The sequence below is a fragment of the Drosophila montana genome, unplaced genomic scaffold (assembly GCF_035044405.1).
Source record: "Drosophila montana isolate Dmon_TW-CO22-7 unplaced genomic scaffold, ASM3504440v1 contig_3217_1, whole genome shotgun sequence".
In the NCBI taxonomy this organism is placed as follows: domain Eukaryota; kingdom Metazoa; phylum Arthropoda; class Insecta; order Diptera; family Drosophilidae; genus Drosophila; species Drosophila montana.
In genome coordinates this window covers 262378-285459 of record NW_026998097.1, presented here as the reverse complement: position 1 = coordinate 285459, position 23082 = coordinate 262378, and the positions used below count along the sequence as shown (strand labels likewise).

Genomic DNA, 23082 nt, shown 5'->3' with positions numbered 1-23082 from the left:
CTTATTAGCTGCTTCCTTTGCAGAAATGCAGACAAAGAGCCAGCTGCAGACCCTGAACTTTGTCGCCTCGGCTCGCCTCGAGTGCAGAGTCAGTGGAGCTTGTGAGATTCCCAGATTGAGATTCCGATGCCACTTCCAATTCTTTGTGCCCGGCCACTTGCACAGTGCTTCAGTTTTGCAGTAGCCTGCACTTCGCCTTGAATTGAGTGACTGAACCAACATGATTAAACGCATTTCCTGCCCCCTCACCCTCACCCTCACCCTCTACCCCACACCCAGCCGCAGCCGCAGCCCCGCAGCCCTTGCCTTTTGTATCGTGGTCTGCGGTCTGCATAATGCTCCTAATGCATAAAGCGCACAAGGACCCGGGCTTCTCTGCACCCTTGAACCGTATGCTGACCGCTTAATTAGGGCGTGTAAGCACTTCTTTCCGACATGGTCGCCATTCTGCTTTGTATGCGTCACTCGTCGCCGTCAACCCCTCGCAACCCCTAAAGTAAGTACAATGCCCAGCCGTCTGATCGGTCTCTCGGTCTATGGCCTGCCACGCGCGTCAACATTTTTAATTGTGCGCTGCATATCATTTGATATTAAATAAATAAATACATATATATACAATACATATATACACTCATATATTATGCCCATGTGACGTACAATGGAGCTCTGGAGCCGTGCACGTTCGCGTATATGTACAAGTGCGTGTTATCAAATATTTAATACCCTTGTAGACGTAATCATCATATTATAGAATAAAGTAATTCGAGTATTACCAAAAACTTTGCCACATTTTAATACCCTTAGTACCCTTGTAGACGTAATCATATTATAGAGAACAGTAGTTCGATTATTACCAAAAACTTTTCCGCATTTTAGAGCACATGCGCGTTACCAAATTATCAAATTAACTAACGTCTACTTTTTTATCATTTCAGCTTTTCGGGCCATCTATATTACACAGACAGAAGTTTAGATGCGACCACTTTCTGGCCAATAATTCCCTGACAGCATCATATTTTGGCCAATTGTATGAATCCAGCTTGTGAGTGAGGAGTGTGGTAAGTAGCTTATCTTAAATCAAGTAATTCCAATGGCTTTCAGTAAGCGTCATTGCCCAAGACTAATGTTAAACATCTTCAATTAATTGAATTGAATTTTAAAGTTTATGAATACATTAAAAGAAATTACCCGGCGTCACTCGGGTCATATTCATAATGTTTAATATGCAATTGCTATTGCCCATCTGGTAGCTTTCAAATAACCAAATAATAATATTGAAATTTTCCGCTGAATTTGAACCAACGATATCTCGCTGGCTGGTCCGACGCTCAGAGACATAAGCCTAGTTTGTGTTATATTTGCCGTATTTCACGCAACGTTTTCTCCACTTTTAAAACCACGTTCGACCCAAAGGGAAGCTTACATAAAAATGATTACTTACAAGTCAGGACAAACTCTTCAAACTCTTAAAAAAATATATAGGCCAAGTTTCATTATAGGTGAAATCAACAGCAACACAGCTCTACAACCTGAACAAGATGTAGTATTTCTTACACTAGAATATGCCTTATAAGAAACTCACATACCCCCAACCTATGCAAGGGTATAGAAAATGAGTTCTGTTGACTTTTGTGCGTTGTCGATTAATTTTTTTGCCCTGTTGCATTTACGCGATGATTAAACGGCGGAGAATGTCCAAAGTTGGCTCATTGTTCGAGAACTGTTGTAGCTCCGCCTGGCATTATATACGAATTTTGTTTTATCGTAATTTCAACACAAAAACCATGCACAAATCCATGGATAAGGCTGCACATTTGGGGGAATGCAATTATCTCAATTCAAGTGTCGCTTTTGCTGTTGCTGGCTGACAGCTGAGATCCTTTGTGTGGGTGTGCAGAGGTGGGTGAGTTGGCCGCCCAACTAATTTGATTCAGTCTTATTACGACAACAAAGCCACGACCATGCACTTGACCCTCAACGATTTGCGTCAATGTCAATGCGACAATCGCCCCAACGGAAAATGGTTGAGCCAGAGCCGTGGCAAGGGCTCGGGTTAGGTAATTACTGTGCATGTTGCGGCTGCTGTTGCCACTGCGCTAACAGTTGTGACTGCAGCAACGACCTTGAACGAGGCTGGGCAAAAACCCGCACACCCTTAAACGAATGACCTTTCGAATGCAACGAACGGCTCAATGCCATCCATCTCGCTCGCTCGCTCGCTCACTTGTTACTAAAAATAAGCTCTGCGTGAAAAGCTCATGCTGAAGGTCAAAAACCCACACAGCAGCACTGGCATTAGCGCCACTCAATGAGGCACATGCAACTGCCGCGTGCGCAAGTTCAAGCGCAAGGGTTGCCATTGCACCCGAGCAGCCATCGCAGCCAGCGCAGCCATCGCAGCCATTGGAGCTCACGCGGCATTGGCCTTGTTGCACGCCCCTTCGCATTGACGTACTGACCTGGCCGTGAACGTAGCTATAGTCCTCAGAGTGGGTGTGCCCAGACCCGGGCCAGAGTAGCCGCCCGGCTTCCTTGACATTTTCATAAAATTTGATGTGGCCGGCCGGTCGCCCGGTCGGTCGACTAATGCCCGTTTTGTTATGGTCCTCACGGACAAACTATATTCCATTGACAGGCTTGGGGCTTGACTATTTATAGCGTCCTCTCTAGCCTGAGCTTTAGCAATTTATTTGCTTCCAATTGAAACTTGAGTTTGTTTTGTGTTGAATTGCGTCAAAGCTGTGGCTAAACATAGCTGAGAGCTGCCACCTGAACGGAAAAACCTGCTGTCATTAACGGGGAAACTATTTATTTTTCGCTTTGAATGCTAGTTGAATTCAAGTTAAATTTCCACTTCTTATCCTTTTGTCAACCAACTCGACAACTATTTTTCTTTCGCCTTAAATGCTAATTGAACTCAAGTTTAATTGCTACTTCTTATCCTCTTGTCAACTCAACTTTATTCTATTTTAATGAATACCAATGGATTTTATGGCCTTCAGCTTAGAAAATACTAAAAGCCGAATTAACTTGATGTAGCTAAACTTTAAACAAGTTGTTTGTTACTCAATATGTTTATTGAAAATATATTTAACGCTGGCCACGAGCCGATGTGATTGTAAGGACCTTTGGCAGCTATTTTCAATCACCGCGATGTATGAAGAATTTCCCTGCTCAAGTAGAAAATCTCATAAGCCTGTCAGTTACTTGATGTCCTACTGCCCTACCTCCTGGAGAGGTTGATAAGTTAATAAAACAAACTTCGACGACGACACGTGGCTCAATGCAGCTTTGTTGGCGTTCGACTTGGTGATAATAAGCCACCTGAAAGTATCGTCCTTTTGTTGACCTTTAACGAATATACCGTTCGGCAATTTTGTGCGTGGGCTAACAGCCTCCAATTTCAAAGGGCGGCTGAGAAGAGAGAGAGATGGAGAGGGAGAGGGAGATGGAGAGAGAGGGAGTGGTTGGGAGAGAGCATGGAAAAGCGAGGAATCATTTAAAAATCAAATCAAAGTCACGCGCCGCAATGTAATCAACAGTCGACCCGTGTTTAGCGGGGAGGGGGGGATGACAGTGACAGGCAGCAGGCAGCAGGCATGTGGCATATAGAAGCTCAAGGCTGCCGTGCTGCAGGTGTAGCAGAAAGGACCGGGTCCAGCCAAACAACAGGCAGCTCCATGTGCCGCTAAGTATGAAAAGAATAAATGGAGACAGAACGAGAGAGGGGGAGTGAGAGAGAGAGAGAGAAAGCTTCTGCTTCCCAGTCACACGGCATGGCCACGTGTGGGCTAAACACGGTGCGGTGCATGTGAGGGGGCATTGGCAGTGTCAGCGCGAGAAATCCTTCAGCTTTAACCTTGAACTTCACCGTTGCTAAGGCAACGCGAGGTGGCAGCTCTCTCTGGTCTCGCTGTTGCCAGTCGTGCTGTCTCTTTCGCGCTGTGCTTTTACGTTAACCTTGCCGCGTTCTATAGTGGCCGAGTCCTTGAATGTTCAAGCGCCTACGCGCTGGCTATGGAAATGTTCGCCTGCTTCTTATCGCCGTCTCGCTCGCGCCGCCACGCTGAAGGGCATTTAACGTTGATTGACGCTAAATAATAACGGCATTTTGTTAAGCCTTGGGGTAAGTACCCCTAAAAAGCTCTCTCCTTGTCTCTCTCTCGCAAGCTTTCGCCTGCCTAGGGGAGTGTCTTGTGCTCTCCAGCTCGAAAGCTTTGTCCAGCGCCGTTGGTTGACTGTACTTCTGTGACATTGCTCGAACTTTCGCCTTGGCATTGCACGCGCTTCAACTTTGCGCGCTTGAAGCTTTGCGCTCTCTGGCAAGGCCACGCAAAAGCCGCAAGTTTGTTGCCATTTCACAAATTTTGTTTTAGTCGGCAAAAGCTTTTCGCTCTCTCTCGCACCCGCACTCGTTCTCTGTCTCTCTCTTTCTCTTGATTTCTGTTGCGCATTTCATTTGGCATTTCGGCCATTTGCTTTGGCGCCTGTTACATTAACAAACCCAAGTGCGTCATCTCTATTGTTGTCGCTATCATTCCCTGCCTCTACCTCCTTCCCAGAGGGCCTACAATTCGCGCCACGCAAATTCAATTTGCATTTAGAATAATGCGAGCATTTTCCAGGAAACTGAAAGACGCTCTCCACGTGCGTGAAAAAGGCGCGGGCTTTTCTATAGCATACAACACGGCAGCGCGTGTGGCTGGCATTTGCTTTATTTATTTTTTTTTTTTTTGAAAGTCTCTTGCCACACGCTGCATACGCATGCCCCTCCCCCTCTTGCCAGGCTTGCCTAACACGCAATTTGTTAGCCGCCTCGTAAAAGTGCCTTCCAGTTCTGCCTTGCCGTTAGCCAGAAAACCAGGCCCAAATTTATGTGAAACACTTTTGTGAATGAAGTTCGTAGCTCGTTTCCGCGGCGTTAAAAATGCTCGGAATGTACGAGAATGTTGCTCCTTGCGCCCTGCGGCAACTCGGCTAATCAACTCTGCGCAGCGTAGGTCAGAGCTAACGCTTGTTTATGAAGCATTGCTCTTTATGGCCACCCTGGCAGCCATTCCATCTACATATTCCCTGATAAGCTGCCCTGTTAGTTTGTTTACCGTAGAGCTGAAAAGGTTCAAAAAGTCAGGCAATACGGGAAAATAAACGCCACAAGAAATCAAGACTTCTTGACAACCCACATCAAATTTTTTCGTAAGCATTAGATTTACCAGGTGGTTTGACATGAAGGTTATCATGTGGCTAAGAATCTTCCTGCTGTTAAAAAGTACATATTTGTATGTAAAGGAAAATAGTGAAAAGGAAATTTCTATTCTCTTTCTATATACAATTTACAATTCGTTTTTAATTTATTATCAGCTGGTTTATTATATTGGGTAGCTTGTAAGGCAATGTTTAATTCCAGCAATATCGTTCATATCGGTTACAACGTCTTGAGTTCATATCTCACCTCTCATATCTCTCTCGGATTTACTGCAAAGCAAAGCTGTGCACATTTTGCAAGTATTATTTTTTGGATATCTGAACCTTTTATCGATTCAATGTCAAGTGTTTGCCCTGAACTTATGCCTGGCCCGCTTCGCAGCTCCACAATTCGCCAGTGTCTTCTTGTTTGCTGCCAAGCAAAAAGTCACCCTTGAAATGTTTTTGCGGGGCGCATTTGTCTCCGGCTTTGCTTGCCAGCTTCCGGTTCCAGCAACAAAATGCGAAAGCTTCCGGCAGGCAAACGATTACCCCCGGCATCTCCGCAGAGTTCGCCCTACGCCCACGCGTAAACTGACGCACTTCCAACACGTGTCCGGGGCAACGGTGTGGGTTGGAATAATTTGGAGACGGGGCAGAGTCGTAGAGTCGTGTTAGGTGCCTTTGCCTGTCCGGGGCATTGGCTCGGATGCTCCGTTGGATGCGCAGTTGGAGCTTTGCCTTTTGTTATTGTTGTTGTTTTGGTTTCGGTTTCTGTTTCTGCTTCTGCTTCGCTTGCTAAACTTCAAGGTTAACTTCCTGTTGTCACTTGGCTCCCTTGCGCAACACTGGCCAGCTTGCGCGGGCCTAACCCAAACTAAGACGCCATATTGTTTCTGCAGCCATTATGTAATCCTAGTCCTAGTCCGATTGTTGGCTGCGTAGGCGTTTCCGCTTTCCGCTTCGCGGGTTCGTTCAACTCGCTGCTGCTGCTATTAATCTTGCCATGCCCATGCTCGCACCCTGGATCTATATCCCACTCTCCCATACTCTCTCCCGTTTGTGTGTATGTTTAGCAAGGGTCAATGTACGTCAACGCCGCCACCTGCGTGATATGTTTGAGGTCAATGTCTTGGCTTTCCTCACTTCCGTTCTTAGTTCACATGCCGCATTGCTCTTGCCCCACCCCGCCCACACATTTTTGCTGACGATTAGAATTACTTTTATTGCTAAGCTTAGGTTTTTTTATTTATTTTATTTTTTTTATAGCTATTAAATTGATGAATTTATGTTTGGATTTGGGCTGGTTCCTCGTATAGATTAAGTTACGCTTTGGATGTAGCTGAAGTTGAATAGATAATTTTTTCGCGAACGCACACATTTCTGACCTTAGACGCAGTTCCAAGAAATTTGTGTACTTGCTAGGGTCATGACCTTTTTGGCTACTTTATATCGGATTTTTTATATAAAATACTTTCGCACAAATCTGCAATCAACCGATAAACTCTAGTGAAGTAGTTTCAACATATAATAGAACTAAGCTGTTCTATATACATTTAAAATTATCTCCATGGAATAAAGTGGAAAATTTTATATAAAATTCCAATCGAATCTTAACTAGTCAAGATATTATCTTCATATTTGACCAGTCGCAATTCTGTATTAAACTGCATTTGTTTGATTGCCTTTATAATCGATATGTATCGATTTTCGTGGTAATTTTCTAATGTGAATATCTTTGCACTTCTATGCAATGCAGCTCTGTGGATATGGAGCACGTGTGCGCATTACGAAACCCAAGTGGATGAACAATGTTTCTTTTGTTCTGTATCTGGAGATCAGGAAGGCAGCTATCTTTTAAGTAGACTGGACTATTAATGTGATGGGGTGCTATAGCACATCAGGTTGCTCTCTGTGATACGAGGTAAGAAGATAAGCTTAAGGTCTTTCTGTTCAAAATACCTTATCCAATCATTTCAGGCGATTTTGGGACAACAGCTTAACAACAATTCGAAGGTGCCTGATGCTTTTTTAGAGGCTTAATCTGAGCGCATTTGTTGCACGTCTTCCAAGGATCTCCGTGTATTTACGTGATCGCAATTCTATTGTGCAGCCTGAAGCAAACTCTGGACTACGTGCTGCGACTACGTAGGTTTCATGTGCGGACGACTCTGCTGCTGCCACGCCCTCTGCTGGAATTCACACTAGGTATGTCTTCTCTGAGTATCATTGTTTTGTCAAAGGACATTATTGTAATCTTGCAATTCCCAAACTGTTCTTTGTCAAAAGACTCGAATTGAATAACGCTAGTATTTGACCAAAGGACATCTTGATCACGATTAGAAAGTTGTTGTTTAAACACAAAATTGGCCACAATTTGACACGTTCGAAAAAAAGTTGTATGTCTTTTGAGCAATAGACAGTCTCTTTCCCGCCAATTTAAAATATACATCGAACAGGACGAAAGTCTTTACAGAAAATAGGCCAAAGCTCGGTTATTTTTTTTTTGTATCCTGCCGATTTCTGTATTAAACAATTCGTAAAGACCAGGGGTACCAACTGTGCAAAGGGTATCAAAGTCGTGGTTGGGCTTTTCGAGACATGGCTGCATATATCAAAAAGGGCATTAATAACCAAATCGGCCACAAATAGGCCATTTCAAGCAGAATCCTGATGTCCTTTGGCCAACATGCAGGGCTTGCCTTGCCTTTAAGCAGCTGAGAAAAGAGTAATTTATCTGTAAAGAACGAATGCTGTTGATCGGTCATATCCTTGCGTATCCTGACGAGTCCTGTATCCAACGACTCGTTTAAACAAGGACTATAATCTGGTCAAGGGACATACAAATCGACTTTACAGTTTCCGAGATATGGCAATTTTTTTTTAAAAGGACATTTGCAAGCAAATTGGCCATAACTTGGCCACCTTAAGGACCATCCTGATGACCTTTGGCCAACATGCAGACCGTGTCCTGCCAACTTAGAATATGTAATAAAAAGGACGAAAGTCCTTCAAGGAGCTGTGGAAAAGAGATTTTTGTCTGAAAAGAAACAAGGCTATCCTCGCGGATAATGATCTCTTTTGACCAATCGATACTCCTTATCCTCCCGATTCAGAATATACAATAATAAGTTCGAAGGTCCTTCAGATAGCTTAGCGACGAGTATAAGTATTTCGTAAATTAACAAAGCCATAAATCGGCCGTATCCTTGCGAATCCTGTCAAATCCTGTGTCAAACAAATGGCATGAACAAGGACCATAAACTGGCCAAAGGACATCAAAATCGTCCTTGTCGTTTCCGAAATATGGCTAATTTTCTAAAAAGGACATTTTATAAATGTCCATAACTCGGCCAAATCCTTAAGGATATCGGAAGGATATGCCTTTTTGAACTCGTGGGGAGCAAGACTATCGACTGGCATTCAACGATTTTAAGGATTCGACAAAAGATTTCACCAAAATTTTTCCTAGGGGGTTATTCACAAATATGGCCAAAATCGAAAATATCCGGGCTAACTTGGCCATTTGGAGGACTATCGGGATGTCCTTTGGCCAGCAGATAGTCCTCGCCCTCCCATTTAAGAATTTACCACCCAAAGGACGAAAGTCCTTCAGACAAAAAAGTGTTAAGGACAATTTTGTAAACAAAAAATAAGCCATAGCTCGGCCGTATCCTTGCGTATCCTGGGGAGCCATGTGTCAAAAAAATTGTATTAACTAGGACTACCACCTGGCCAAATTTCATTACGATCGTCCTTGTAGTTTGGGAAATTTGAAGGATATGTGTTTTTAGCCCATTTCCGTGCGCTTCGCGACTGAAATTTTACAAGTGAAAATACAAGTCCTATGATTCTTAGATGACCCCACATTTTTTTGATGCAGATCGATGCAGTGAGTCTATACGATCCTAACGCACCATGTCCTTTTAAAATCTGCAAGGATATGGCCGAGTTATGTCCTTTTTTCGTTACATAAACTGCTTTTATACATTTTTTACCTTTTTTAATTTAAATGTGTTTTTATCATTTCAGATTGACAAATTAAGGACTACAATGAATTCTAAGGACCTCCACGAAGGACAAAGTAAATTTTTCCAGGATCGGACTTTAATTAAGCCAGATATTGCTATTTTAAGACAAATAAGCCAAAATTCTAATTTATGCTCGTTTTGTACACTTTTAAGGAAATAATTAAGAAAATAAGCATAAAAAACTATTTTATAAATTTAAACAAAAATAAACGAATTATTTTAAATGAAAATCCTGTTTTTTTATTTATAAATTCAAAAATTAAAGGTTTTTAGAAATCCATTGCATACCCGACAGGCGCGTCTGCTGATAACCGCTGGCTGCCGAGATTTTTCTTAAAATCTGCCAAAATACCAGGCGAACAGAAACGCCCAGAAGGTCGACAAAAAATATTTTTTAGCTGCCGAAAAATTTCATTGCATACCCAAAAGGGGCGCCCTCGTCGCCGGCTGGGTCCCAAATTTTTACTAAAATTTCCCGAAAATACCAGGCGAACAGAAATGCCCAGAAGGTCGACAATTTATATTTTTGCGGCCGAAAAATGACGTAGTAAAAAGGGGCACCCTCACCGCCGGTACCAAATTTGCCCTAAATTCCGCTCAAGTACCAGGCGAACATAAATGCCCAGAAGGTCGCCGAGTGCTTTTAATAAAAATTGCAAAAATGTAACTCAATTAAAATGAGTTCTTTTAAATAACAGGTCATGTAAAAGGAGTGCTGTAAGGCGGCTGTAAAGCATCAGCTAATGTAAAAGGGCTCCTGAAAGAAAAAGCATACATGTTTTTGGACCATTTCAACGCACATTTTGCAGGGATCTGATCCTTTAGGTTCTCAAGGACTCTATCAATGGTATGGTATAACCAAGGATATGATAGTCAACTAGGAACCATCCAGGGGGCGGGGCTATTGCTGGGGGCGGCTGTAAAAAAGCATACATATTTTTGGATCATGATCTTGTTTTGCAGGAAAATGGTCATTTAGGCTCGCTAGGACTATATCCATGGTATGGAATCACCAAGGATATATAGGTCATCTAGGTACCAACATTTGCGATTATATGCTGATTGTAAACAACTTTAAAATACAAATTCTTAAATGTGTCTCCATGATTTGGAAGGAATTCTGCGCGGAGATATGACGGTTGAAAACGACAGAGCTCTGCCGTTGTCCTGCGCGAGATTATGTCATTTTAAAGCGACATAACTCCGCCGATCTACAAACGACATAATTATCCGTTGATTATATGTTGTCCATGGGCACGGCAGATTGGGCTGAAAAATACAAAATGAAAAATATATTAGTTTTAAAAACTATAACTACCTACGTTTGATTTTGGAAAGACGTACCTTTAAGGATTCGTTAAAGCCTTTAAAATCGACAGCACGCCAAAAATTTGGATTTCAGAACCGATCCAGATTTGGCAACAAATTCACATTGTTTAAAATGTCTTTTCATTGAATGGAATAACCAAGGATATATATGGCATCAAGGTAACGATACTGAATACTTTACTGTGCATGGTCGTGGCAGAATTCGCTGAAAGATAGCATAAAAAATTAATACGTTTTTGTAAGCTAAAATAGAACGGACCGATATTGCAAAGGCGTACCTTTTAGGATTTGTGAGCCTTTGACGAACACAAAATATGTTGTTTTTAATAACAATGTCACCATTGCCATTTTGGTCAAAATTTAGAACGAGATTGCGTTGAATGTATATCCATGGTATGAAATAACGAAGGTAATCTAGGTACCAACGATACTGAATGTTTTCCTGTACATGACAGATTTTGCTGTAAAATACAAAATTAAGTATTGGTATTTTTTTTAGATTTCGAATGTCTCTATATCGGTTAAATTATGTCCGATTTTGGAACGATATATCTTTTGGGATTTGTAAAAGTCTTTAAAACCAACTAGAGCTTCCAATCAGTTTACCATTATGTCAAAGACATTTTGGTCAGTCCAAAAAGTATACAATTTGAGATACGGACGGTATTTATTTTCAGTATTTTCAGACAAGCTTTACTCGACTGCTCGCATTTAATCATAACATAATTATGTTGCGCAGGCGCAAAGTGGACAAAAGTCGGCGCGCAGCAAATTGAGAATGTAAACCGTAAATTCGAGTGAGCGACATTAAAAAGTAGATAAGGAATAGGCAAGCATACACAAGCAAGCATAAGTAGATATCAATTGCAAAAACACACACCCAAACGTATTTATGCAGATATAATCGTCCAATATGCACGTAAGTATGTGTATATGCGTGCTGGTGCATTATTTACTTACGTATTACATCCACAAAAATGTTCTTTTCTGCTAACAGGCCCAGGCAATATTTGCTTTTTTTTCTGTGCGTCGATTTTTTTTTGTCTGTCCGCTCGCGTAAATTTGTTGTGTTTTCGTTTAACCATGCTGAGGATTGTACACAATATATTTGTTTATATAATAGATAAAACAAGTTCCGCACTTGCCCTTACTCAAATAACAATTGCTTTAATAGAATATAGCTCGCAGCATAGCAATATGCCCAATTGACTAATAGGGCCACACTAACACAAAATAAAGTTGCTCAAGTCCATAAAATCGGCGCTCAGAAAATAGAGCAGGCGATCGACCAGACGAGAACTTTAATGCACGCAATTATTGATTGCATTCCTGTTTGTGTGGGTGTGTATGCTTTTTAATGGGGCGCATCGCTCTCACTCGAATTATAATCACTTGCTTATTTTCTGTGCTCCGGTTTTCGTCCACTTAAAGCACTCACAATTTAGCACTCTGTTAGTTCGACCACAGTAGTCAATATGAACGACGTATCTTTATTCTTAAATTCTCATAATAGATTCTAGGAGCAGCCTGATTGTACATTATTTATCTTGTTTAATAGTTGCCTTTGTTTAAAACAAAAATGTACGGAAATTAAAGGAAAGCATGGCTTTTAATATGACGATAGCAGGCATCGCCACATAGTAAAGTAAACGTAGAGTTTTATCGCAAGTCATTTAACGCACAATTTCAGCAGCTCTTAATGGTTTTTCATTTTCATAACTAAAAGGCAATATGTATTGATTGAGTGTTCAATAGAACCAAGGCAAAAGAAGAGAACACCTTTTTCGCCCAGACACCATTGCGCATATACATACATACATAAATATTTGTATTTTCGCTTTGCCTAATACATAAATACATACATATGTATATGCAAAATAGTTTCTTGGCGCACAGAAATAAGAGCAAGCAATTGATCTTAAGATCACGATTCGTAAGAGAGCAATTTAAAAGTAGATAACGCATAAGCAACCACATATGTATGTATAAGCATGAGTGCGTACGCATGTGTATATGAGAGCTTTTGCTTTATCTTCTTATTCATTGCACTCTCTCGACAATTTCGCGAAATGAAGAGATCATTATTTTTTGGTAAACTTTGGATGGGTTTTAGTTAGGTTTATTCAAGTTCGATATTTAAAAGATAAACAATTTACTTTTCGACCGGATTCTAAAAATTTTGATCACATTTCTGATTTCCGATTTATTTTTAAGTAATTAATTCTTCCGACCCGTGCGAGTCCGAAAACATATACCATTAGAGATACGGACTTTATCTTCTTGGGAATTTTCACTTATAATATTGTTAAACAGCTTTAGTCGACTGCTCCAATTTAACTAAAACAGAATTATGTTGCGCAGACGCAAAGTGGACAAAAATCGGCGGACAGCAAGTTGAGCAAATCGTGTGAGCGCCATTCAAAGGTAGATAACGCATAGGCAAGCATACACAAGCAAGCATAAGTAGATATCAATTGCAAAAACACACACATAAACATACATACATACATACTTATGTCTGCAGAGAGAATCGCAAAATATGCGCGTACGTATGTGATTATGGTTGCTAGTGCTTTATCTTCTCATTCATCCTCTCTTGATTTGTTAAGCAGAAAAATTTCATAATCTTATGGTAAGCTTTGAATGCTTTATATCAGTTAATTTGTATCAGTTTTCGAAAGGTCGTTTAAGTCTTTAAATCGACCGAACCCTTAAAATGTTGAATTCACTTTTGGCAAACTTTAGAATAGGATTATTGTTAATGTCTATTATAAATTCCGATGCGTGCGAGCCGGATAATATATACACGGACAGTTTGTACCCGCGAATTCTCACTAATAATATTTCTAAACTTCTTTACCCGACTGTTGGCATTTAACTAAAACGGAATTTTGCTGCGTGGACGAAAAGTGCACGAAAACTCGAGTGAGCGCCATTCGAAGGTAGATAACTTACAAGCAATTACACACATGCATAAGTAGACAACATGCAGAGGGAATCGTCAAAAATTTACAAATGTACATATGTATGTGTATATGTGTATATGCGTGCTTGTGCATTATCTACATATGCGTCGCGCTCTCCCGAATTTTTGTGAGCAGCAACAAGTCTTGTTCTAATTTCTTTGTGCCCTTTTTTGCTTTTTTTGCTATTCCCCTCGCGCAGCTTTGTTTTGTGTAGGCAATCATCACACACATGCGTACAAAGGTACGTACAAGTATGCACACACACACATAAATATGCTCAGGCAGAGGGCATCGCCGAATATGTATGTATGTAGGGATTTGCACATGCGCTTATCGCTTTAAATAAGACTTGTGACCACGCAAAGTAGTTTTCTGTTAAATTGAGCCCATTATTAAATTAACACAGGGCAAAGATTCTGCACAGCCGCAAGCTGTTAGTTGCTGGTTGTGAGAAATTGTGATATTTAATTTTTAAAATTAGACCCGAGATATTTCAGACTGATATTTTAAATGGCTGCAACTCGGGTATATAAGGACCGATTTCGTAACAACATACCTTTTAAGTCTATTAGACAATCCGCAATATATTTAAAGAGCTTAAAACACCTGCTTGGGTGGGACAGCACACAATTGAATGGTTAGTGCGTAAACTGGACAACAAAAACTGGCGCACAGAAAATCGAGTGAGCAAACGATCCTAAGATGAACTCATACTCTGCACACCTAAGCAACTTGAGTCTGAGTTAGTTTGACCCGAGTAGTAAATTGCACATAATCACAGGCTCAATACTCTGCAGAGCTATTAATTGATAGGTGTAGAGCTGCCCTTACTAATTTAATACATTTTCTCAAAATATTAATAGTAGAATTTTCGAATGCCAATTGATTATTCTGGTCTGCAAAGTACCAAAAATTATAACTACTTTTAAAATAAAACAAAAGAAAATGGAATGGATATACCCAAAGTTAGAAGGGCAGCCAATATAACAAAAAATGTTGATTTCAACTCGGAATAGATAACACAAAGGCAATCACACATCCCAACAGGTAAAAGAAAGAGGGAATTGCCAAATAAGTAGAAATGTGTGTATACATACTTGATGTTTGTCATTATCTACTCACGAGTTTTATTTATGAAATGAAATATATTTATTTTTTGTAAACTTTTAATGTCTCTCCTTAAGTCCAATTATTTATAATAGATTATTATAAAAGTCTTTCGTATCGACATAACACTTTACATTTTTATTTCCGAACCGAACCGGATTTGACAACAAGTTAGATATTTGTCATAATAATGTCAATTAATAATTCCGATCCGCACGAGTATTAAAACATGTACCATACGGATGGCATTAACTTGAGACTTTTCATAGTATTATATTTTAAACAGCTTGATTCAACTGCAGGCGTTTAACTAAAACATCATTTATTGCGTGGGTGCAAAGTGAAGTAAAATCGGCGCACAGCAAACCATAAGCTCGAGTGAGCGCCATTCAAAGCAAGCATAAGTAGATATCAATTGCGAAAACACACACCCAAACATACATATGTATGCATGCAAAGATAATCGCCAAATATTTCAATGCATGTGCAAGTGCATTATCTACTTATGCATCACATCCACACAAATTTTGCTGATAACAGTCTCAGGCAAGATTTGTTTCTGACCACAGTTTGACCACAGTATGCATGCTGAGGATTGTACACAACATATTTGTTTAAATAAACCAAATTAATAGTTGTAGATTTTGCGGTTCCAAAGAGGTAAATTATTCAAAAATAGTACGGCACTTGCCCTTTCTCAAATAACAATTGCTTTAAAAGAATATAGCTCGCAGCATAGCAACATGCCCAATTGACTAATAGGGCCACACTACCACAAAATAAAGTAGCTCAAGTCCATAAAATCGGCGCTCAGAAAATAGAGCAGGCGATCGACCAGACGAGAACTTTAATGCACGCAATTATTGATTGGACCAATCAGCGATCAGCACCAAAAAGAGTCGTGAGTGCATGAGCGTAAGAAGATAAATGACAGCGAACACACACACGAACAGGTGACTGCTTGGTTATCTCTGGCTTTGGCGCATCTCCGCGCATACACCTGTTTGTGTGGGTGTGTATGCTTTTTAATGGGGCGCATCGCTCTCACTCGAATTATGATCACTTGCTTATTTTCTGTGCGCCGGTTTTTTCGACCACTTAAGGCACTCACAATTTAGCACTCTAATAGTTCGACCACAGTAGTTAATATATACGACGCTTTTTTTTATTCTATTAGTAGATTCTATTATTAATCGTATTTAATAGTTGCCTTAGGATTTTGTTAAAACAAAATCGCAACTAAATTGAAAGAAAGCTTGGCTTTTAATATGACGATAGCAGGCATCGCCACATAGTAAAGTAAACGTAGAGTTTTATCTCGAATCATCAACCGCACAGAAACAGCAGCTCTTAATGGTTTCTTATTTTCATAATTAAAAGCCGATTTGTAATGACGAGTGTTCAATGGAACCAAAACAAAAAGAGATTTTCAGTTCTTGTGATAAACATATGTATGTATGTATATACATACATATTATCAATTTCGCTTTGCCTAATACATACGTACATATATGCAAAATAGTTTCTCGGCGCACAGACATTAGAGCAAGCGATTGATCTCAAGATAAATTCTTTGAAGCGATAAGCAACAACAAAAATTCGTGTGAGCGCAATTCAAAAGTAGATAACACATAAGCAACCACACATAAGCATAAGTAGATATGCCTTCAAAAAACACACACCCAAACATACGTATGTATGCAGAGAGAATCGCAAAATATGTATGTATGTATGTATGTACATGCATATGTGTATATTACAGCTTGTGCATTATCTACTTATGCATTTGGCTTCACGAATTTGGTCTATTCAAGACGAGACGTGCTCTGTTTTCTGTGCGCCGATCTTTTTGTCCGCTTTGTGCTCGCTCATATTAGTTCCGTGTTGGTTTAACCCCCGTAGTCAATTGCACTGTTTATAGCCACAAGTTGTTAATTGTTGTTGGGAAAAAAGTTAAGGTCGGCTCTTTGGTAATCTGATTCCATTATGGTACATTGAGAATTTACATTAATATATATATATATGTATGCATGTATGTACATATGTATGTGTTTTGTCAAGTTTCGACAAAATTATAATTTGATTGTTTGAAAGCCAATCGTAATCTATTGTATGTACATATACATACATATATATGAACTCAGAAAGGAAGATTTTCGGAAATAATTACATATATTTTTTCATTTAGTTACAAGTTTCAGGGCCATTATACTCCTATATACATATTCGGTATAGCTAATTCTGATTAAAAAAAATTATCCCGGTAATAACCTTTTAATAACATAATATTAAGTAGAGATTTCTCACGCTTCACATTGCGATTACATCTACACAGTTGTTACTTTTGGATGAACCGAAAACTCATACAAAATTCTCGGAAAATCGCGAGAACATGCACCGCCTGTATTTCAGACACATTTATGTACCCTGAACCCGTTGAAAATGGATAAAATGGGTATAATGTGTTTGTGCAAGTGTATGTAACCGGCAGAAGCAAGCATCTTCGAGCCCATAAGGTATGTATATGTACATACATATGTATGTATATGCTCAGCATTAATAGCCATGTCCGGCTGTATTTCTGTCTCTCCGTCGATCTCAGAACCTATAGGAGCTTGTGACTTGAGCGTAGGTCCTCCTAGTGCCCGTGCAGTATGAATTTGTTTCCGATAATCGACACATTGCCCCGTTTCTTAAGTCACCAAATTTGACATGTAGTATATAAAGACCAAGTTCAGGGTATCCCCTAGTCGGGCACGTCCGATTAGAGCACTCTAACTTGTTTTATATGTTTCTGTTCTTGAAGTGTTCAGTGTTATGCTTTATAAGCAAGATTTTTTTGTCACAGAAAGCGCAAACGTTTTCCATAAATATTTCCTATGTAATTCGTTGTCAGCCTCTGGGAAGTTCAGTTGCTTGTGCCGATTTCAAGGTTTCAGCAGTTATTCAATGCACTCGCTTCCAGCTGCTCTCCCCCTTCCTCTACCCACTACCCACTATCCCCCTCTCTCTCACTCTTGCAGTGCCTGCTCCTAACTCGCAAATGTGCCAACATCAACGGGTTTCGGTGTCGTTGCGCTGTTTCCTGGAACGGGCCTCAGCTGAAATGTAAACAGAACTACGAAAATAAAGCGCACAATTTTCACGCTTTCATTGCATGACGACGATTCAAGTTCGGCGAAATGCTGGCTATAGTGTAATGTCGGGGGGTACCGGGGGTAGCGGGGGTTATAGGTTCGGCCAATGACCAATGTCCGTTCGTCGTGGTCGAGACAATTGCGACGTTGATGACGCACTCAAAACTGCTTCTACTCGCACTAGGCACTCGCGGGCAGCGTGAATGACCCGCGGCCACTGTGGCACCGGAAGGTGCCTGCTATGGAGGGGTGGTGGGGTGGCAAGGTGGCAGGGTGGTCACGGGGCTGTGGCGCAGTCTTAACACAACTAAAATCATGTTGGAGAGGTGCAGGGGATAAGCCAGGCATATGGTAATTGATTGTGCGGTGACTTTGGCAACGCTTCGCTGGACTGCGACAGAAAACGCACCACGCCCTTGCCCAATTCCAATTCCACTTCCACTTCCACTCGCGATGTCAGCGCTTCTTTGTAAATATTTAACAAAGATTATTCTAGATACCCTATAAACGAAATGGAAATTTGTCACATAGTTTGCTCACCCTGAACTTAGCTGAACTCTGAGGGCTCTGCTCGTTGTTTGATTTTTGTTCTGCTGTAGGCTGACATTGAAATTTCAATCATGAATTGTGTTTACCTACATACTAAATAGATGTACATTTCCAATATTAGAATTTGACCATTTGTGTTCTTAGTTATTAATATTGTTTGTCGCAATCGCGAAGCTTTTGTGCTGAACTCTATCTGATGAGGACTTTCGAAAGTTGCAATTTTATTTGTCATAAACTTTTTTTATATTCAATATGTTATTGTTCTATATAAGACAAAACATATGTATATAAAATATGTAGGTACATCTCAAGTATTGAACCAACCAGATCCAGATCGATTGACAGCTCAAATCAATTTGCAAATCATTTTAAATTTGCGTAATGAAAAGGTACTGCAATTGTAGGTATATTTATTTAAATATATCAAGCAAAGAGCGGCCGCACTTTCATTTAATAATTATTGGGTTCTTTAATTTATTATTTATAAAATTCAAGACTTCCCATTGTATGTCACAAACGTAACAAAAGTCAGAGATCAGATCAACTTATTCAGCAGCCGCTACGCCGATAAGTTGCTGTGGCAATCAAACGCGGTTGCCAGCGTCCTGGCTGACCTCATCAGAGAGAAGCCCCTCCAAGGGATATACCCATGGGACTTACCTATGTACAAAGCGAATCATCTTAACACCCTACAGTATGTCCTCATGGCCTCAATCCCCTTCCTTGAAAATATCCCATCATTGTAAATTTAAATACCCTATAAGCTACAAAATATTGTAACCTTATATCTTATTTCACAGTCTTTCGCTAGGTAGAGATCAGAAGGTACTGATCGCAAAATAAAACGAATTGAATCTTAACGAATTCCTTTTGTAACTTCATATGTGAGTATGAGCTCAGATTGTCATTAGCTGAGTTTAGCTCAGGATCACGTATTGCGCACAGCCCTAGGCAAATTCTGACTTTGATTTCAGCTCTAACGGTAAACTTGACCCTCTTGGAAAAAACACTCAATTCTTTGGCATATTCATCTTGACGTGATACATGCTTCAACTGGCCCAGCAGCTGTTGCCGTTGCGAACGCTTCAATAGCCAGATGATATTTGATATGATCCATCAGTCTTGAGCTTCTTTTTTGCATTGTGGTCAGTCGCAGTTCGTCAGTGTCTGCTTTCGTTCAGTGACCTCTTTCAAAAGCAGCGCCCAAAGAAAGTTGTTGGGCGCATGCGTCACGGCCAAAATAGTTGATACTGTGAAAAGTGTTTTATAGAGAAGAGATATATATATATATACGGACAAACATATGCATGGACTGCTCGATAACGATCATTAAAATGCCCAACTCCAACTTCAACTCTTGGTGACCTCAATTGGCAAACAACATTCAAATCTCTTGCTCTCCGTGCTCAACTCTCACTTTTTCCGCACGCTGAGGGCTACACTCGGCTTTTTGTGTTTTTTGAGGGGTTCGTTTTGGGTTTGCGGTGAAAATAATTCAAATTTAGGTTCAACAAACCCGCCTGAACTCAATCGAGAGCAATGACATTCGTGCTATGGCTACCCACATTGCCGCTGCATTATGATTACGATGATGATGATGATGATGATGATGATGATAATGATGATGATGATGACGATTATTGTCAAAGTGTGCATCACTTTCTTTTAACAATAAGGCAACAGTAGAAGAAAATTATCAGCTGCTTGTCACAATTTTCACTTTCTTTTTCTCCGATTAGTAATTAAGGTTCGAATCGGTTCAGTTGGGTTCAGTTCGGCGCATGTTTAAGGTTTTTGAGTAGGGTAATTGATGATCACCTACCCAAGAAAACAAAAATAAATAAAAGTAAAGGCAAGAGTTTGAACTTCAACTGGCGAAAAGAAAGTGTTGAACTTTCGTGGTATTCGGAGTCTCTTTTGTCTATGTCTCAATTTTGAAATTTGTATTTATCGTGGCGTACATTAAATTGCTTTTAATGGGAAAAGTGCTGTAGATCAACAGATATCTCGTTTCGGGGTGTGTACAAAAACGAAAGCGCTGAAAATTGTCTATTCGAATTGATGAGCTCGCGAGATTTCGCGGTGTGGCAACTGCAGCTCAAGGCCCCAAACAGTTGCCGGCCGCTGCGGGTTCCCCAGCATGAATTACACGGCATTAAAACAGTTAACAGACAGTTAACAGTTGGCCGTCTCAAAAATTAATGTCATCTTCAATATATTAAGTAGCTCTGACCGACTGAGCCAGCGAGCTTTAAGCCTCGAGTCCCCAAACCTGAGACCTGGGACCTGGGACCTGGGACCTGAGACCTGGGACCTGAGACCTAAGCCCGCAGTCCGAAGCCTTGAGGGCCAGCTCGGGCCATTAAGAAAGTCGCCGGCTGCAACACAATTTGTCGGGGCAAGGAAGGGCGTCGGGCAGCAGGATGTCGACGTCTTCATTTCCGCAACGTCTGCAGATTTTATAGGCCTGTTTCTCGTGCGAGTCTTCTGCAGACATTGGCCCTTGCAGCGGCAACAGCAGTTGTTTTTTTTTATGCGCTTGCATAAAACTTTTTTAAATACTTCACTTGGCCAGGTTGATGTGTCATTGGAGTTTCTGGGTCAGCAGCTCAGCAGCTCAGCAGCTCAGTGAAAGTCGAGACACAAGGTGCAATGCTTCGTATATTGTTTTGTGGGGGATATTATTAAATATACGCATGCATACATGAACATATATTTGTTGAGCATATGTCATATGACATACGCAAAAGCTTGACTTCAGAAGACTTTTATCGCATAGTTCTTTAAACTAATAAAAGGGGCAGCTGCTGCCATTCTGTGATATTGTTGTTTTTATCAACATTTAAGGGGTTTTACAATGTTATCAATGAAAGTAGAGCCACAGATGAACCCCAACTGAGCCGGTTCTACGGAATTGTCGAATACAGGCAGATTGGATTAATCTTTTACAGAAGTCAAGACTTAAAAGACTCAAGACTCTTTGAATCACAATTTCCCCGGCGGAGACTTGGATTCTGCAAAAAGTGTGAAACACATCTGAAATGATTTTACGTTAAGATCTTTGGAAGTTAATTTGAACGAGGAACTTCACCCACCAAATCATTGGCCCCCATTTATATTAAGGAGAAGTGATTTTTCTGAGAAGTGTGAAACAATTCTCAAATAAATTCGAACAATGAATGATTTTAAGGCCACTCGGATGGTACACAAAAAAGTTTCATACAAACTCTTTTCTCGTTTTTTCCACACTTTCAGGTGGAATTTCCCAAAAGCCCGTCTTAGCATGCACTTTCATCACATAAGATAACTTCAGGGAAAATTTCAGAACACCAATCTGTCAGTCAGTCAGTTTATCAATCAGTCAGGACAAAAAGTTTAATATATAGAGATAGATTAATCTTTAGCAGAAAACAATAGATTGTCATGCAAATACATTTAGGATCATATACATTATTTGACAGACATTGTCAAAAGTTTAAACTTTTCTGGATAATATCAAAAGTTAAAAAAATATCATTGAAAAGTAAATGTTTTATGCATAGATTAACTTAAAATACTAGACTACAACTGTCTTTTGTTTGACATTTGAGATTTTAATCTATGTAAAGACAAAATCTTTGCGCTGCTTTCTAAACTAGGTCAACACAAAGCCAGAAATTTCACTCTCTTCACGGGCTTATGTTGGCCTTTCATCGCTGCCCTTTGTAATTATCTAATGGGCTGTGGAATATGTAATGCTGGCCAGAAACGCGCGAAATGCATCTTTTTGGCCCGAACTTCTGGACAGCGAAACCAAAATAAAAAGAATGAGCAGCGACAAACAGACAAAAAACTGTTACAATAAAAAGTGAAAACGTTGTCAAACCAAATTGTATGGCAAAAGAAATTTGAAGAATTGTTGGCAATACAAAGCGAAAAAAGCCAAAATATAAAAAGAAACGAAAAGACACAGCAAAAGAAAATAAAAGCAAGCTAGAAAGAAATACACTTTCGCTTTTGCTTTCAATTTCATTTCAAATGTGCTTAACCGTTTGCCGCTTGCCCGCGCACCCGCTTACCCGCTTACCCGTTTCGCTGCTGCTGCTGCCATCCGTTTCTCTCTGCCGCGGCGGGACGGTTGCGCATGCGCGGCACGAGCTCGCCTTTCGGAACGGGACGGGACGGCATTTGGAATTGTGATGAAGGTTTTGGCCAATTCGCGTTGAATGTAAAACGGAGCATTGAACTTCAGAGCGGAACGTTTAAAGACAAACGACACTCAAATATAATTAGTTACCCGATAGAGATGTCATCGTAGAGATGCCAAATAACCGATAACAATATCGTTAGTATTCAATTCGCTTTGATTATCAGTAGTTTCTTTTTAAAAATGGAATTACAATCGATCATTTGACAACTCAAGAAAGTTTGTCACAAGATATGTATTCACATACTTTATGTATATTTTTAACTAAGTTGCCAAATTTTTGAGGCAAAATGATAGAAATAGCCTAATTCATATTACGCCTTATGCATTTACTCTTGTTGAAGGTGCCTTTGTTAAATATACGTATAAGCCGTGGTTTTGCTTGGAAGAAAGCTTATCGTTAAACAAATGTATTTTCAGTTAAATATGCTCTACTGAAATTCGGAAGTTATATTGATGAGCCAATCAATGAGCTATGATAACTTTTCTCTGTTAAAATGAAAATCGTGACACTTCTAGGCTGTCTGCCCTCGTTCCTTGGCAGTATTTCCTCTGTCATTTTAGACAATATTTCATGAATAAGTGTTGCTCGT

General features: G+C 40.2%; 1 long non-coding RNA gene across 1 annotated transcript; it reads left to right on the top strand.

The window, feature by feature from the left end:
• Positions 1 to 934: 934 nt before the first annotated feature.
• LOC135433265 (uncharacterized) lies at positions 935 to 9445 on the top strand. The gene is made up of 4 exons (XR_010437053.1): positions 935 to 1058; positions 6944 to 7108; positions 7165 to 7392; positions 9217 to 9445. It is a non-coding gene; the product is annotated as an uncharacterized LOC135433265 (long non-coding RNA).
• Positions 9446 to 23082: the final 13637 nt, after the last annotated feature.